The following is a 12,718-nucleotide window of genomic DNA, read 5'->3' as shown; positions in this document are numbered from 1 at the left end:
AAACACTGTAATGCACACACACACACACACACACACACACACACACACACACACACACACACACACACACAACGGAGGTTGAGGCCTGGCGGATATCGAGAAGAGAGGATATACGGAAGGGCGAGTTCCCATCTCCGGAGTTCGGATAGGTTGGTGTTGGTGGGAAGTATCCAGATAACTCGAATGGTGTAACACTGTGCCAAGATGTGCTGGCCGTGCATCAAGGCATGTTTAGCCACAGGGTGATCCTCATTACCAACAAACACTGTCTGCCTGTGTCCATTCATGCAAATGGACAGTTTGTTGCTGGTCATTCCCACATAGAAAGCGTCACAGTGCAGGCCGGTCAGTTGGTAAATCACGTGGGTGCTTTCACACGTGGCTCTCCCTTTGATCGTGTACACCTTTCGGGTTACAGGACTGGAGTAGGTGGTGGTGGGAGGGTAAGGTAAGTCTTTCCGCTCCCGGGATTGGAATGACTCCTTACCCTCTCCCTTAAAAACCACATCCTTTCATCTTTCCTCTTCCTTCCCTCTTTCCTGACGAAGCAGCCACCGGTTGTGAAAGCTCGAAATTCTGTGTGTGTGTTTGTGTGTTTTATTCCTTGTGTCTATCTACTGGCACTTTCCCACTTGGTAAGTCTTGGAATCTGTGTGTGTGTGTGTGTGTGTGTGTGTGTGTGTGTGTGTGTGTGTGTGTGTGTTTTCTTTTCTGAAGAAGGCCTTAGCTGTAAGCCAAATGACTTATAGTCTTTCCATTGTGCCTGTCTGCAACTCAGTGTGTAATCTTTAGGGTGAGTAGCAATCTATTCTATTCCTTACATTTAGTGTTCATATTCCCACCTGGAGTTTACATTATCAGATGTTATTTTCATTATACAGGATGTATATGCCCTGGGACAGCCAGTAACTCTGGAAAAAAACCTGGAGAAAACTGGGAAAAACATGGATATTTTTAGAATTCCGGGAAATTTTCAGTGTTTTGGTTTTCAGTTAAATTTTTGCAATTTTGACTGCTAAGAATGGATACTCTAACAAAGAATATTACTATATCCCACTACTGCAGAATTATACTGTAGCAATAAAACATAAATAAGAGAAAAAATAAAGTAATACTTAAGTTTCAAAGGAAATGCGCCATCACAACAAAAACACTGCAAACGCGAGGGTCTGCCAACAGCAAAAGGCATTAGGATGAAGACTATGCAATACTTTAAAACAACGAACTGCTTGCAATGAGCATGATGTCACAGTTATTTACGTTAGCTTTGTTAGAGCAGTTGCCAGTGAGCTCGTGCCCCTGCACAGTTGAGTCACGCATGGACGGTGCATTCTCCCGCATCTGGCTCCTTGAAGTGTGGCTGCTGGCTGTATTGGCAAGCAGCCAGATGCTACCCGGAAAAATTTTTCTGTCACACAGTGTTTACATTTAGTGATTTTGCTGTTTCCTCTTCATTTAAAGCTCTCATGTCAAATGATAACAAAACAGATTTCTGTAGCTGGGAGCCATCAATTGAATTAAATACATTCACATAATCATGGAAGGCTAAAATACATTATTAGTTTCCATTTTGTGGTTTCAATTTATTTCTGGGTTTATGACAGCCAATCATTAATTGCCTTGCAGAACGAAGTTATTTTTGTTGGTTTGTTAAAGAGATTTGGCTGTAATTAATCTTTTCCACTGAGGCAGTCAATTTATTTGAAACGAAATGTTTCATTCCAGACTATTGGCTAGTTTCAACTGTTTGCTGGATTTCAAAAATTCAAATGACTCTGAGCACTATGAGACTTAACATCTGAGGTCATCAGTCCCCTAGAACTTAGAACTACTTTAACCTAACTAACCTACGGACATCACACACATTCGTGCCTGAGGCAGGATTTGAACCTGCGACCGTAGCGGTTGCGCGGTTGCGGACTGAAGTGCCTAGAACTGCTTGGCCACAATGGCGAGCACATATGACATTATCCCATAATGAAGGTGGCAGTGTATCCACACTGTGTGTTACCGCTCCATTCGACCGTCGAGCATTGAAGTAGACACACGTGCGGGAAAGGTGACAAGCGCAATAATACCTGTAGGTCTTTGTGAGAAAGGCGTTGTCATCGAATCGTCTGCCTTTAAAATATGGTGTTGTATAAAATGTGTAAAAATAAAAGAACTATCAGCATTGGCAAGAATAATAGACAGACTTGCGTAGTTTATTGTGTCTGTTGATCAACACAAGAATACCGTGTTGAGTAACTGGGGAAACTGCTGCGCATTTATTTATCTTTCCTACTCTAACTCAGAAAATACAATTTTCTTGTGCTGCATTGAAAAATAAAATTTGAAAAGTAGAAGAAACCTCGTGAAAAAATGTATTCCTACTGATACTGAGACAATTTTTATAATACACATAAAATGTTTTGCAATATTTGTGAGTACCGGGAAAAATCGTGGCACATACAGGAGTATTTCTGTCTCCCTTTCGAACCCAGAGATCTGCAATCAAAATTATTTATTTGGATTGCAGGGGAAATATTCACACATGTGAAATTTTTGCATGCCAGTTTTTTAAGTGACCTAAGCAAACGTCTATATGTAGAGCATCTTTTCGACACATAGCTCAAAGAATCATATTTCAGAAAATATAAAAAGAGCCTGTCATACATGAAAAATCGTTATTAAAAGAACCAAAGGCACTTTCTGTTTCCAGACACCTCACATACAACAAATAATTTATAGTTGTTGATATTGTGCCTATTGTACATAGTTATTGCTATAGATAATATAAAACAAGTTTCCACATGCTGTTTGTTGGGACTAATTTTCGGGAAAGCAAGAACAATTACTTTTTCAAAAATGGAGACAGCAGCCAACTAGCATAAATACAAACGAAATTTTACATGTTTTGATGGATAATTCAATAAGAAAATTGACGAGTGTAATCACTGAAGACAAGCTTTAAACAAAGTCCACAACAAAATTGCATAAGAAACTAAAATATTTTTATAATTACTTTACCAGCCAGGCAAACCTAGACAGGCTTATGATTTACAATATATGTTTAAATGCTTACCGCAGCATTGCAGTGCTGTCACAGATATCCCAAAACATCTTCATCCTCGCTGTCTGATAAAGACGAATCCAAATTGTGTAGATTAATTATGAAAGGCTCCAGCACCGAGTCTCTGTTGATTTCCTTTTTAAAATCTTCTTCCTGGAGCGTTTCTGAATGTCTGATGTTGTTTGCCCATGCAGTTATGCTTACATTGTCCACTGCTTCAGGTGTGAGTCTTTCCACGTCAGCAATTCGGAAGGTGCTGTTTCTTCCTGAGATACGTTCCTTAACTTGCGCCTATACCAGCTCAATAGGATTGTAATGGCAGTGATATGGTGGTAACCTGATTACTTCGTGACCATGCTGTCTTGCCAGTTCATCTATCTCGTAAGTGCAGTATTTAGGCTTGTATCCATTTTCAAGTGTGAGTAACTCTGCCCTGGTCTGTGATGCTGTGTGAGGAATTCCATTAGACGACAACCGTGAAATAATTTCATCCTTCCTGATATTTGAAGTAGGAGCCTTATTCACTTGTACAGTGTGCACACTTGCATTGTCCATGACAATAACAGAATTCTCTGCCGTGTACGGAAGTAGCTATTGCACAAACCACCGCTTGAAGACAGCATAGGTCATTTCAGAGTGATAGTCATCTAATTCCTTCGCCTTTGATGCTTTAAATATTCATTTACTTTCTGGTATCAAGCGTGTCTCTGCAGAACCAGCGTGAAGAACAATAAGGCGTCTCCCTTTTCCCACAGGAAACTTCAGGCCACCAACAGCATCACTTGTCTTCCAGCACATTGGTCTTGGATGGTTCTGGTGAATGTATGTTTCATTGAGATAATAAATACGTGATTTTCTGGTTTGTTTTATCTGGTGCATTTCTCTCAAGAACTCAGTTCTTGCTGCAACAGTGTCACTTCTCTCAAAGACCAGTTTTCTTCTGTCAATGCTCTTTCTATATTAAATCCTATCTCCCTTAATATTCTGAGCATGCTAGATTTGCTGCCGTTGACAACTTTTGGCTTCTTTCATGCAGGAAAATAATTTATCTGCTGTAGGATATTCACCTTGGCTATACATGTCGAATATTTTGTGCTGTAACACATTCTTGCTGAAATCGTTGAGCTCACTTATGAATTTCTTTCGATTTCGGCAGTTACCAGGTGACTTAAAAATAGGTGATTCAGTAGATGCTTTGGCTTCACTGGTAATCTGTTGTACAGTTCTCAAACCGATACCACACACCTCAGCTGTTTGTTCTTGGCACTTGTCAACACTGGGCGATGCTTTTTTGTCAGCGGTGGCTGCCGCTTGCAGCTCCCATCTAAAGAACTCATACACGTGAAATATTATTTCTCTCACCTGCCTGTGTAATACTGGGTGAGATTTGCTGTTGCCACTTATATTACTACAATGCCTTCCAATAACTTCTGAAAGAGCATCACACACAATTCTGAAACCAGTTGTAAACTCGGTCTCCACAGTTGTTGTTGTTGTGGTCTTCAGTCCTGAGACTGGTTTGATGCAGCTCTCCATGCTACTCTATCCTGGGCAAGCTTCTTCATCTCCCAGTACCTACTGCAACCTACATCCTTCTGAATCTGCTTAGTGTATTCATCTCTTGGTCTCCCTCTGCGATTTTTACCCTCCACACTGCCCTCCAATACTAAATTGGTGATCCCTTGATGCCTCAGAATATGTCCTACCAACTGATCCCTTCTTCTAGTCAAGTTGTGCCACAAACTTCTCTTCTCCCAAATCCCATTCAATACCTCCTCATTAGTTATATGATCTACCCATCTAATCTTCAGCATTCTTCTGTAGCACCACATTTCGAAAGCTTCTATTCTCTTCTTGTCCAAACTACTTATCATCTATGTTTCACTTCCATAGATGGCTACACTCCATACAAATATTTTCAGAAACGACTTCCTGACACTTAAATCTATACTGGATCTTAACAAATTTCTCTTCTTCAGAAACGCTTTCCTTGTCCAGAACGGTATTAAATCGGGCACTCGCTACAGCTGACTGACTCGACTCCTATTGGTCGACTAATATGACTTCCATGCTACTTCACATCCAGTCCTCATCCACCAAGTTACATGACACCTGCTCTAACATCCCAAAAACCACACTTAACAGTTTAATATCAGGTTGGGGCCTACTTCATAGTGAATTGAATCTGCACTTCAAGTAGAATTACCTATTTTAGTAAGGTTTATGAAAATCCGATGTCTTGGAGTATCATCTGGTGTCCTGTTTCTTTTATGATGTAATGTGAGATCTCTTAATGCTTAATATGAACGAAGATACAGGCTTCCTACGTCACTGTAGCTCCGTATGCGCAGTAATGGCTGTTTTCTGGTGGTTGAGGCAATTGCTGAAATGAACCTATTTCTAATAGCTTGTGGGAAAATATTGTGAAGGATGGTTTTAAAAACCATCACTTTCAATGCAAATTTCCTTTTACACAAGATGAAATACGTCACATATGAGAATGTGCGATGAATTTGACTCTGACTTAACCCTTTGAGGACCAGCCACTCAGACGAATTTTGAGACCAGAAGACCAGACATTTATGTCATTATTTAAAATTTTACAGGCAAATTTGTGTGATGTATCTTTTTTTTTTAAAAAAAAATACACGACCAATTTATACGTGCAACATTAACTTTTCTGGTGGCTTATTGACATTCAAGACCAATATTACATGTGAAAGCACAGATTTTCTTGTAGCCACACTTGTATATTAATTTAAACCTTTAACTTTTCCTATTTCTGTGTTTGTGCTACAAAAAATAAATAAATAAATAGTGATGTTGCTATCGACTGACTACATCACGTGCTCTACGCTCTGAATATCTGCTTTTGTTGGTTGGCGAGATCATGTGACATGAGCGATAATCGAGTTACAAAAGCACATCGTAATCTCAATTTCAAATTTTCAACACTTCAGGGACTAACATCCTGTGCTTGGTGGAATTTGATACTTTTGTAATACAGAAATATGCAGCATACTTGTTGCTGCGCATCAGATATCTCTCCAATTTTTTTTCCCTCCTCCCACTGGTGGTTGGTTACTAATGTATTGGGTTACAATAGTTGTTAGTGTGGTTTCACTGAGACAGCATTGATGTGACATGTATCAGCTGGAAAGAGAAATGGTATATGTTTCTAACTGATATGGTTTGCCTTACATCCAGTGATGATGGTCTACAAATGATTTTGCTACAGAACTTAATGAATGTCAGTCCTCATCTCATGAAAGCAGTTAGAAATATCTGTTTACAAATAATACAAGAAAATAAAGATGTACATACATAACGAATTATGCAAGTCTACATTTGTAGATTTAACATTTATTGTATAAATGTGCCTGTATATTATATTATTTGTGGTACAAGTTATATAATTTGAAGTAACGCTTGTAAGAGTGCATTCTTTCATGATGTTTCCTGAATCCTGTTAAGAGGGAGAGCATTCGGAGATGTGAGGAGCAACCACAGCTGGCCACTTCTGTAACGTATTCTTATAATGGATCTATTTACATCGATAATTATAGGAATTACTTCTGTGTTGCTATATCTGACTATGCATTTTCGGGGAGAAAGGTAGCAGCTTTGAAATGTGTAATTGCCCCTCCCCTCTGCACCACGCCTCATACGACGCTCAGCTGCTGCTTTGTACTCAGCATTTGTGTAACTTAGCTGTTTTTGTAGACCACTAAGCCATCTTTGTTGTGAAAAACTTAAAAAACCTGTGTAATATGATCATTAGTATTAAATGAAATATGCATCCCTGAGCCCATATATTCTGTTAAATTATGGGAGTAGCATTTAAAAAGGTATTCTTTCCTTTGTTTCTGAATATATGGGTATTTTCAGTTCCATGTCTGACGCCAGCAGCTTATTATATACTTTGGCATCAAAACATAAAACTACATTTTGAATATTAGACACGGTAGAAGAGCTGCACCAAAATCATTTTTACTTAAGGTATTACTGTGTGAATTTCACCATCCTTTTCAAATTCATTTTTCTTTAGAATTCTTCCTGTCATTAGGGATCTGTATTTAGAGATTTCTGTGTTTCAACTTCTGAGGCCAGATGCCGTTTCCAGTGGCGCAATTACCAGCTTGTTTAAGAAAGTGGACTCATGTACTCTGTTTCTACAGGGCAGTTTCAGTCCAGCCCGGCATTTGCCTCAACAAGTGAGGAAAACAAATTTGAAAACCACACTGAATCTTGTTGATATACCATACTGATGCTTGTTAATCCAATGTGCTGATTCAATCCACCTCCTCAACTCATGAGCCAGCCCACTTTGTGTCAAGCAATACGAGCAGATGTCTAAATTTATTCTTATTTTTAACAAAAAATACCATCAGGGAGATTACATATTGGCATGTAAGTCTAAGAATCTCAAAGTCCCTCAGGAGGCTTCTCCAACTTTACGCAATGTTTGTTCTGCACATTTCTGTAGAATAAATACTTTTTTTGCTGTATCTGATTACCCGCAAACATTATTCTGTAGAATGTTTTTGAGGGATAGTTTACAGAGTGTGCTAAGAATCCCGTCTGGAGGATAACATAATGAGAATGATTTCTAAATGGAAAGCAGTCACAACTGAGGTTTTTGGTTAACTTAACCACAAGCTTTTTCCACCTCTGTTATCCAGCTGGATACTAGAAATTTCACACAGGGAGTTTCATTTATTATGTGCCTATTGGTTGTTATTTCATGTACCTGCAAGTATGATACACACACACACATGCGCACAAATTCACCCGTGTGCACGTGTGGCTACATTGTAGCTGTGTACTACTTTGCAAGGGCACTGCAGCTCAACTGAGTAGAGGAGTTGTGTCAGGTAAGGAGGAAGGAGTCTGGGGATGGATGGGCGGAAAAGTAGCCAACAGGAGAGAGTCAGCAAGGGAATAAAGGGAATGGGATAGGAATGGGACATCAGTTAGAATGTCTCAATACATATGGGTGGTTTTGTGTGGCACTGAGTGTGTTAGTTCTGTTGGTCGATTTTGGAATAATCGTGCTGGGAGGCAGCCCAAAAGCTAACAGAAAGAGTATGAATTGGCATGAAATTTAGATAATTACTACTTGGAGTACTGGAATTAAAGCATGAATTCTTGTTGAAACTATATTTGGTACCATGAACAGTCTTCCTCAATAAAGTCTCTATTAAGTTACACTGATGTTTCCCCTAATGTTCTGTGGCTGCCATTAAAACTTGATAATTAGTATGTGTGTGTTTATAATGGAGGGAAACATTCCTCGTAGAAAAAATATATCTAAAAACAAAGACGATGTAACTTACCAAACGAAAGCGTTGGCATGTTGATAGACACACAAACAAACACACACACAAAATTCAAGCTTTCGCAACCCACAGTTGCTTCATCAGGAAAGAGGGAAGGAGAGGGAAAGACAAAAGGATGTGGGTTTTAAGGGAGAGGGTAAGGAGTCATTCCAATCCCGGGAGTGGAAAGACTTACCTTAGGGGAAAAAAGGGACAGGTATACACTCGCACACACACACATATCCATCCGCACATATGCAGGCACAAGTAGACATACGTACAGCCAAAGAGTTTGGGCAGAGATGTCAGTCGAAGCGGAATTACAGAGGCAAAGATGTTGTTGAATGACAGGTAAGGTATGAGTGGCGGCAACTTGAAATTAGCAGAGGTTGAGGCCTGGTGGGTAACAGGAAGAAAGGATATATTGAAGGGCAAGTTCCCATCTCCGGAGTTCTGCTAGGTTGGTGTTAGTGGGAAGTATCCAGATAACCCGGACGGTGTAACACTGTGCCAAGATGTGCTGGCCGTACACCAAGGCATGTTTAGCCACAGGGTGTTCCTCATTACCAACAAACAATGTCTGCCTGTGTCCGTTCATGTGAATGGACAGTTTGTTGCTGGTCATTCCCACATAGAAAGCTTCACAGTGTAGGCAGGTCAGTTGGTAAATCACGTGGGTGCTTTGACACATGGCTCTGCCTTTGATTGTGTACAATATATATGTTGTTGTGGTCTTCAGTCCTGAGACTGGTTTGATGCAGCTCTCCAAGCTACTCCATCCTGTGCAAGCTTCTTCATCTCCCAGTACCTACTGCAACGTACATCCTTCTGAATCTGCTTTGTGTATTCATCTCTTGGTCTCCCTCTACGATTTTTACCCTCCATGCTGCCCGCCAATACTAATATGGTGATCCCTTGATGCCTCAGAACATGTCCTACCAACAGATCCCTTCTTCTGGTCAAGTTGTGCCACAAACTTCTCTTCTCCCCAATCCTATTCAATACTTCCTCATTAGTTATGTGATCTACCCATCTAATCTTCAGCATTCTTCTGTAGCACCACATTTCGAAAACTTCTATTCTCTTCTTGTCCAAACTATTTATCGTCCGTGTTTCACTTCCTTACATGGCTACACTGACACTCAAATCTATACTCGATGTTAACAAATTTCTCTTCTTCAGAAACACTTTCCTTGCCATTGCCAGTCTACATTTTATATCCTCTTTACTTTGACCATCATCAGTTACTTTGCTCCCCAAATAGCAAAACTCCTTTACTATTTTAAGTGTCTCATTTCCTAATCTAATTCTCTCAGCATCACCCGACTTAATTCGACTACATTCCATTATCTTCGTTTTGCTTTTGTTGATGTTCATCTTACACCCTCCTTTCAAGACACTGTTCACTCTGTTCAACTGCTGTTCCAAGTCCTTTGCTGTCTCTGACAGAATTACAGTGTCATTGGCGAGCCTCAAAGTGGCAGAATTAAGGCTGTGAGGACTGGGCGGGAGTCGTGCTTCGGTAGCTCAGATGGTAGAGCACTTGCCTGCGAAAGGCAAAGGTCCTGGGTTTGAGTCTCGGTCAGGCACACAGTTTTAATCTGCCAGGAAGTTTCATATCAGGGCACACTCCGCTGCATCTCATTCTGGTTTTTATTTCTTCTCCATGGATTTTAATACCTATTCCGAACTTTTCTTTTGTTTCCTGTACTGCTTACTTAATATACAGATTGAATAGCATCGGGGAGAGGCTACAACCCTGTCTCACTCCCTTCCCAACCAATGCTTCCCTTTCATGTCCCTCGACACTTATAACTGCCATCTGGTTTCTGTACAAATTGTAGATAGCCTTTTGCTCCCTGTATTTTACCCCTGCCTCCTTCAGAATTTGAGAGAGAGTATTCCAGCCAACATTGTCAAAAGCTTTCTCTAAGTCTACAAATGCTAGAAATGTGGGTTTGCCTTTTCTTAATCTTTCTTCTAAGATAAGTCGTAGGGTCAGTATTGCCTCACGTGTTCCAACATTTCTACGGAATCCAACCTGATCTTCCCCGAGGTTGGCTTCTACCAGTTTTTACATTCGTCTGTAAAGAATTGGTGTTAGTATTTTGCAGCTGTGACTTATTCAATTGATAGTTCAGTAATTTTCACACCGGGCAACACCTGCTTTCTTTGGAATTGGAATTATTATATTGTTCTTGAAGTCTGAGGGAATTTCGAGTGTCTCATACATCTTGCTCACCAGATGGTAGAGTTTTGCCAGAACTGGCTCTACCAAGGCTGTCAGTAGTTCTAATGGAATGTTCTCTGTTCCCAGGGCCTTGTTTCAACTTAAGTCTTTCAGTGCTCTGTCAAACTCTTCACGCATTATCATATCTCCCATTTCATCTTCATTTACATCATCTTCCATGTCCATAATATTGTCCTCAAGAACATCACCCATGTATAGACCCTCTATATACTCCTTCCACCTTCCTGTTTTCCCTTCTTTGCTTAGAACTGGGTTTCCATCTGAGCTCTTGATCTTCATTCAAGTGGTTAGTGGTTCTCTTTTCTGCAAAGGTCTCTTTAATTTTCCTGGAGGCAGTATCTATCTTGCCCCTCATGAGATAAGCCTCTACATCCTTACATTTGTCCTCTAGCCATCCCTGCCTAGCCATTTTGCACTTCCTGTCGATCTGATTTTTGAGACGTTTGTATTCCTTTTTGCCTTCTTCACTTACTGCATATTTGTATTTTCTCCTTTCATCAATTAAATTCAGTATCTCTTCTGTTACCCAAGGATTTCTACCAGCCTGCTAACACCAACCTATCCAAACTCTGGAGATGGGAACTTGCCCTTCAGTATATCCTCTCTTCCCGTTATCCACCAGGCCTCAATCTCCGCTAATTTCAAGTTGCTGCCACTCATACCTCACCTGTCATTCAACAACATCTTTGCCTCTGCACTTCCGCCTCAACTGACATATCTGCCCAAATTCTTTGCCTTTAAATAAGTCTGCTTATGTCTGTATATGTGTGGATGGATATGTGTGTGTGTACGAGTGTATACCTGTCCTTTTTTCCCCCTAAGGTAAGTCTTTGTGCTCCCAGGATTGGAATGACTCCTTACCCGCTCCCTTAAAACCTACATCCTTTCATCTTTCCCTCTCCTTCCCTCTTTCCTGATGAAGCAACCATTGGTTGTGGAGCTTGAAATTTTGTGTGTCTGTTTGTGTGTTTTTTTATTGTGCCTATCTACCAGCCCTTTCCTGTTTGGTAAGTCATGGAATCTTTGTTTTTAATATATTTTTCCCATGTGAATGTTTCTTTCTATTTTATTTATATGATTATTCTTATGATTTTGAAATGCATTCCTGTTGGTTTTTGAACATTTTTGGACACATTCAAAGTTGATTTCTGAGCAAATCATATGTGAAACTATTTCCTAACATGGAGGTTTTTGGTTGTAGTAAACCTAACAGGCATTTGATATTGGTACTTCGTGAATTATATTCTGTTGTGTTATAAATATGACCATTTGTGCTAAAACAACCTTGTTTATTTGGTGTGTATTAAAAATGCTGCAATATTAGAAAGAACTATTTTGTTTTATCTAGCAAACAGTGACAAAATAGATGTAATCAGATCAAGAAACCATACCGGGTAATTTCATGTGAAATCACCCTGTGGCCATTGCCCTTATGTTAGAGATTTTTCTGAGGATTTGGTGTAACGATGTACATAATGAGTTAGGGATAAAATATTTTTTCTGGAATTTTGTGGCCAAAATTCGTGAGTTGTGCTTGGGTAGCTCAGTTGGTAGAGCACTTGTCCGTGAAAGGCAAAGATCTGGAGTTCGAGTCTTGGTCCAGCACACAGTTTTAATCTGCCAGGAAATTTCATATCAGCACACTCTCCGCTGCAGAGTGAAAATCTCATTCTGGAAACATCCCCCAGGCTGTGGCTAAGTCATGTCTTCGCAATATCCTTTCTTTCAGGAGTGCTAATTCTGCAAGGTTCACAGGAGAGCTTCTGTAAAGTTTGGGAAGTAGGAGACGAGGTACTGGCGGAAGTAAAGCTGTGAGGATAGGGCGTGATTCGTGCTTGGGTAGCTCAGTTGGTAGAGCACTTGCCTGCGAAAGGCAAAGATCCTGAGTTCAAGTCTTGGTCCGGCACACAGTTTCAATCTGCCAGGAAGTTTCATGTAGAATGTATTTCTTAAATTACACAGTGTTTGACACTAATTTAAAAACCAACTATTTGATGATAAGCCATTTAGAAGACTTTCAAGCCCAGAAGATCAGACTTTGATGTTGTTATTAAAAATTTTACTGGTGAATTTGTAGATACATGTTAAAGTGTAACA

The 12,718-nt window shown here is 40.0% G+C and overlaps 1 protein-coding gene across 2 annotated transcripts in view; it reads left to right on the top strand.

Annotated features, from left to right (window-relative positions):
- Nucleotides 1-12,718, top strand: part of LOC126336278 (phospholipid-transporting ATPase ABCA3) — a 639,220-nt gene that overhangs the window by 233,288 nt on the left and 393,214 nt on the right. The gene's annotated exons all lie outside the window — the stretch shown is intronic.

This window comes from Schistocerca gregaria, chromosome 2 (assembly GCF_023897955.1).
Source record: "Schistocerca gregaria isolate iqSchGreg1 chromosome 2, iqSchGreg1.2, whole genome shotgun sequence".
Lineage (NCBI taxonomy): Eukaryota > Metazoa > Arthropoda > Insecta > Orthoptera > Acrididae > Schistocerca > Schistocerca gregaria.
Note: the sequence above shows the minus strand (reverse complement) of the source record. Positions and strands in the feature narration are given on the sequence as shown.